The 5894-nt window shown below is 58.8% G+C and overlaps 2 non-coding genes across 2 annotated transcripts; both read left to right on the top strand.

The window, feature by feature from the left end:
• Positions 1-2037: 2037 nt before the first annotated feature.
• On the top strand, positions 2038-3852 carry LOC142565140 (small subunit ribosomal RNA). Its single transcript, XR_012824823.1, has one exon. It is a non-coding gene; the product is annotated as a small subunit ribosomal RNA (ribosomal RNA).
• A 1140-nt stretch (positions 3853-4992) lies between these two features.
• On the top strand, positions 4993-5145 carry LOC142565184 (5.8S ribosomal RNA). Its single transcript, XR_012824856.1, has one exon. It is a non-coding gene; the product is annotated as a 5.8S ribosomal RNA (ribosomal RNA).
• Positions 5146-5894: the final 749 nt, after the last annotated feature.

Below are 5894 nucleotides of genomic sequence, written 5' to 3'. Positions count from 1 at the left end.
ATCGCTGCTATTATGAGGGGCCATACGGTCCCGGCTGACGTTGTACCGCAGTGCGATTTTGGGCTTGCGCGTCTTCGTAGCTGCTTCCGCGCACTGCTGCGGAGTCGAGAATCGTGCCCAGGCACGGCTACGCGAGCGCTCGAAGCGACAGAAGTCCGAAACGACGTCAGCCGTGGCGGCGGGAGCTCGACGCCTTTCACGAAACTTTGGCGTACAAGCCGCCGCACGGCCACTACTTAGTCGGCGTCACCGTGCAGAGGGCTGCACTATAGCTCGCCGGGAACTGGGGGAGAACCTGGCGGGCGTCGTCGTCGGCCCCGCGACGTTGGCGCGAGCGCTCGAAGAGACAAAGTCCGAAACGACGTCAGCCGGGGCGGCGGGAGCTCGATACCCTTCGCGACACTTCTGCGTGTACACCGCCGCACGGCCGCGACGGAATCGCTGGCATCCTGCTCGCAGCTGCATTGTGTCGCACCGGGAATCGTGTAAACACCACGCAGACGTCGGCGTCGGCCCCGGCATGGCTTCGAGCGCTCGAAGAGACAAAGTCCGAAACGACGTCAGCCGGGGCGTCGAGCACGCCGCCCGCGCTGGTCGCACTCGTGCTCGGAAATGGCGAAGCGGACCGCGCTAGCGTGCCTTGAATCGGTGAGCGGCGGTACCGCGGCGATCGCGAGAGCTCGTATCAGCCGCGCCAAAGCGAAATATTGGCGCTCGGCTCGGCACAGTACGCCGCCTCGTCGCACGAGTACGGCCCCATGGAGGTCTGGCCACTTATCGCTGCTACTATAAGGGGCCATACGGTCCCGGCTGACATTGTACCGCAGTGCGATTTTCGGCTTGCGCGTCTTCGTAGTTGTTTCCGCGCACTGCTGCGGAGTCGAGAATCGTGCCCAGGCACGGCTACGCGAGCGCTCGAAGCGACAGAAGTCCGAAACCACGTGAGCCGGGCCGGCGGGAGCTCGACGCCTTTCACGCAACTTTGGCGTACAAGCCGCTGCACGGCCACTACTCAGTCGGCGCCGCCGTGCAGAGGGCTGCACTATAACACGCCGGGAACCGGGAGAACCGGCCGGGCGTCGTCGTCGGCCCCGCGACGTTGGCGCGAGCGCTCGAAGAGACACAGTCCCAAACGATGTCAGCCGGGGCGTCGAGCACGCCGCCCGCGCTGGTCGCACTCGTGCTCGGAAATGGCGAAGGGGCCGGGCTAGCTTTCCTCGAATCGATCGGCCGGGGGCCGCCCCGTAGGGGGACCGAAAGGCGATCGTTCAGGAAACGGCACTGGCCATTCGCGAGAAATTGCCGTTCGCGCATTCGATGGACGCGCTGCAGTTTCACGACTTCGGCATGGTGCCGCCGACGTAAGCTTTCAATCTTGCTCGCGGCGTTACGAGGCGGCACGATTTCCGCCAAACGCTCGTCGAAAGTGCCACGAGTACGGCCCCATGGAGGTTTGGGTACTTATCGCTGCTATTATATGGGGGTCCCAGAGAGCAGTCGCCCCCAAAGCGACCTGGGTGTTTGATGTGCGGCGGGCTTCGTGCCCGTCAAGCGTGTCCCCGGTATCGCTCCCGTGGATCCCACAGCTGACGTCTGCAGCCTCATCCGCTTGATGCGTTAGGGGCTGGTTGTCGGACGACGCTTTTTCCACGATATCGAGGTGTGTTCCCCATCGTCCTCGGACGAGTCAAATACGAAAGCGCCGAAGGCGCGGGCGTGACCCGTCGCCTGGCGGCTTTGCCGTCTCGGCTACGTTGCAAGTGTCGGTCGGTCCACCAGTGCTGCGGGCTCAAGAGAAACCGCAAGCCGCGATCGAGTTGACACAACCAGTCTATCGAGAATGTTGCGTGCTTCTTGCCGCGTGGCGATACCCGGCCCTGCGGGGAGGGCGCCGTAGCGAGCTCGAACGCCGTCGTCTCGGACTGCAAAGTGCTACACTTTGCGAGAACGAAGCGTGTTGGGGCGCCTGAAGGTGGCCTCGGCATCGCAAAAACGGCGTCCGGCCTGCTTGAAAGGCTGGACGCGCAGTTGAACGATTACCTGGTTGATCCTGCCAGTAATCATATGCTTGTCTCAAAGATTAAGCCATGCATGTCTAAGTACATGCCGAAATAAGGCGAAACCGCGAATGGCTCATTAAATCAGTTATGGTTCCTTAGATCGTTTCTTCCTACTTGGATAACTGTGGCAATTCTAGAGCTAATACATGCAGTGAGCCTGAAGCCCTTTGGGCGACGGGTGCTTTTATTAGACCAAGATCGATCGGGTTTCGGCCCGTATTGTGTGGTGACTCTGGATAACTTTGTGCTGATCGCATGGCCACGAGCCGGCGACGTTTCTTTCAAGTGTCTGCCTTATCAACTTTCGATGGTAGGTTACTTGCTTACCATGGTTGTTACGGGTAACGGAGAATCAGGGTTCGATTCCGGAGAGGGAGCCTGAGAAACGGCTACCACATCCAAGGAAGGCAGCAGGCGCGCAAATTACCCACTCCCGGCACGGGGAGGTAGTGACGAAAAATAACAATACGGGACTCTTTTGAGGCCCCGTAATTGAAATGAGTACACTCTAAATCCTTTAACGAGGATCAATTGGAGGGCAAGTCTGGTGCCAGCAGCCGCGGTAATTCCAGCTCCAATAGCGTATACTAAAGCTGCTGCGGTTAAAAAGCTCGTAGTTGGATCTCAGTTCCAGACGAGTAGTGCATCTACCCGATGCGACGGCTCGGACTGAACATCATGCCGGTCCTTTCTTGGTGCACTTCATTGTGTGCCTCGAGAAGGCCGGTGCTTTTACTTTGAAAAAATTAGAGTGCTCAACGCAGGCGAGTCGCCTGAATAAACTTGCATGGAATAATAGAACAAGACCTCGTTTCTGTTCTGTTGGTTTTTGGAATACGAGGTAATGATTAAGAGGGACAGACGGGGGCATTCGTATTGCGGCGCTAGAGGTGAAATTCTTGGACCGTCGCAAGACGAACTACTGCGAAAGCATTTGCCAAGAATGTTTTCTTTGATCAAGAACGAAAGTCAGAGGTTCGAAGGCGATCAGATACCGCCCTAGTTCTGACCATAAACGATGCCAACCAGCGATCCGCCTGAGTTACTCAAATGACTCGGCGGGCAGCTTCCGGGAAACCAAAGTGTTTGGGTTCCGGGGGAAGTATGGTTGCAAAGCTGAAACTTAAAGGAATTGACGGAAGGGCACCACCAGGAGTGGAGCCTGCGGCTTAATTTGACTCAACACGGGAAAACTTACCCGGCCCGGACACTGGGAGGATTGACAGATTGAGAGCTCTTTCTTGATTCGGTGGATGGTGGTGCATGGCCGTTCTTAGTTGGTGGAGCGATTTGTCTGGTTAATTCCGATAACGAACGAGACTCTAGCCTATTAAATAGGTGCGGGGTTCCCAGCACCTTACAACCTTCTTAGAGGGACAAGCGGCTCCTAGCCGCACGAAACAGAGCAATAACAGGTCTGTGATGCCCTTAGATGTCCGGGGCCGCACGCGCGCTACACTGAAGGAAGCAGCGTGTCTTTATCCCTGTCTGAAAAGACTGGGTAACCCGTGGAACTTCTTTCGTGATTGGGATAGGGGCTTGCAATTGTTCCCCTTGAACGAGGAATTCCCAGTAAGCGCGAGTCATAAGCTCGCGTTGATTACGTCCCTGCCCTTTGTACACACCGCCCGTCGCTACTACCGATTGAATGATTTAGTGAGGTCTTCGGACCGATGTCCGGCGCGGCCTTTCGGTTGCGCCGGTCTGTTGGAAAGATGACCAAACTTGATCATTTAGAGGAAGTAAAAGTCGTAACAAGGTTTCCGTAGGTGAACCTGCGGAAGGATCATTACCGGATTGTGAAGGGTGACGAGCGCCATTGTTTCAACCCCGTGTGGGTGAAGCAGCTCGCTGCGCCCGACGCTTTCCGCCGCTGGCCCCGCTTGGACGCGGGGACGGCTATACCCGAACATGCCGGGGACTGCCTGAATTTTGAGGGGCGCCCCGTGCGAAATTTGTTGCGCCCAGTGGACGCAGGCTGCAACCTTGGACGGTTGGCTTGGCCGCGCCCGCGGGTAGAAACGGCGTAACGCACAATGGGTGGGCTTTCTGTCCGCCTCGGCGCTCTTGCGCGGAAGGGGAGTAAGACGACCCGACCTGCTGCTTTGCCCAGTACGAGGGGAACGGCGAAGCGTGCGGTCGGTCAAGGAACTGACGGTCGAGAGCAGCTGCCGCTTAGTACACACGGAACCGTGGTGCGAGCGCTCTCCCGTCCTCCGCGGCAAACGCTGCCGAGTCTGAAAAGGCTGGCGGCTGCCGGTCGCTTCCTGCGGCGAGTATGGAGTAACGACCCGACTTTGTTGCTGCCCAAGTACTAAAGGAACGGTGTGGCGCTCGGTCGGTCATGGAAGTGGCGGTATGAGGGTGCGGCTGCCAAGTACGGAAGGAACCGTGGCCTAAAGCGCTCTCCCGTCCTCCGCGGCAAATGCTGCCGAGCCCGACAGGGCCGGCGGCTGCCGGTCGGCTCCTGCTCGTGACGCGCGAGGTGTCCGAGATCGCGGTTCAATGCGACGACGTCTGCAGGCTATTTGCCCGCCGCCGAGGGAAAGGCGGCGTTGCTGCGAAGTACCGAAGGAAACGCGGCTTTGCTACGTCGGAAGCGTTCTGCGGTTAGCGGACTTGTGCGCTTTGGGAAGGCGCCGCACGTCGAAAGAGGAAAAGTACGGACAGACGAGGGAACGTAGTCCCGGATTCGAACGCACTTGCGGCCAAGCACCTTGCTGGCTTCGTCTTCCGCCTCAAGTAGACTTGTTGTGGCTCCGGCGCAGGAAAGCCCCTCCCTGGCACTGGCCGAGTGGTTTTGGAGAGCTGCGCGAGTACGCACGCCGAAAGAGCACACGCCGAAAGGCGCTCTTCGAAACCGCACACAGGGAGACGCCACGTGCCTGAAACCCTGGTTGTACTGTACTGAATTGAACAAACTATTTTTCACGACTCTAAGCGGTGGATCACTCGGTTCTCGGGTCGATGAAGAACGCAGCCAGCTGCGAGACTTGGTGTGAATTGCAGGACACACTGAGCACTGATTCTTTGAACGCACATTGCGGCCTTGGGTCTTCCCTTGGCTTCGTCTGTCTGAGGGTCGGATCACATATCAAGAGAGCCTTCGGCGCACAGGGAAGGTGCGTCCGTCGACTCGTTTTGACCGCGTCGGCATCATGGACAGTACGTTGAGCGCTAATGCCACGCGCCAGCGACCTCACAAAGAAGGAGACGGTGGCGAGCCGTTGTGCCAAATCTTCGAAGAGACGGAAACGAGGCATTATATTCTACTGCAGCGCGACGTGTGCGCGCCTCTAGCAAGACCGCCGCAGGATGGTGTCGGATACCTGCAGGGAAAGAGCGGTCCAAGCGCGAGGTGCCAACGTCCGTTGCCATGTAGCGCGCACGTTTGCGAGAGAGTCGGAAGCGATCGCAATCTGCGTTGTTTGCCTTCGGAGTACGTCGAGCTCCAGAGCTGGTCGCTCGTTCGTGTCACCGCAGCTGTGTGGGCACCCCTTCCGGGCTTCGTCGCAGGAATCTGAAGATTCTTTGCGAGGAGCGGGGAGGAGAAGGGCGTGCCCCCGAAAGCGGTTCGACGCGACAGCGCCGTCTGCGAGCGAGAAGAGCACGGCACGGCGCAGAAATTGCCGCGAAACGGAAAATGTCTCCTTCGAGAGCGTTGGCCGAGCTGACGCGTTCCGTCGTAGTCCGCCGTCGGTCCAAGTGCTTCGCAGTCTCTGTCCCCTAAAGACTGGGCCACTCCAGTTGGGGCAGGGGCGACGCTACACGAGACGATGCCCCCCGCCAGGTTTTAGTCGTCCCTGCGGCGCCTGCTGAAGCGGCGCGCTGCTA

This window comes from Dermacentor variabilis, chromosome 11, assembly GCF_050947875.1.
Source record: "Dermacentor variabilis isolate Ectoservices chromosome 11, ASM5094787v1, whole genome shotgun sequence".
NCBI lineage: Eukaryota > Metazoa > Arthropoda > Arachnida > Ixodida > Ixodidae > Dermacentor > Dermacentor variabilis.
This window is presented reverse-complemented; position numbering and strand designations above follow the sequence as displayed.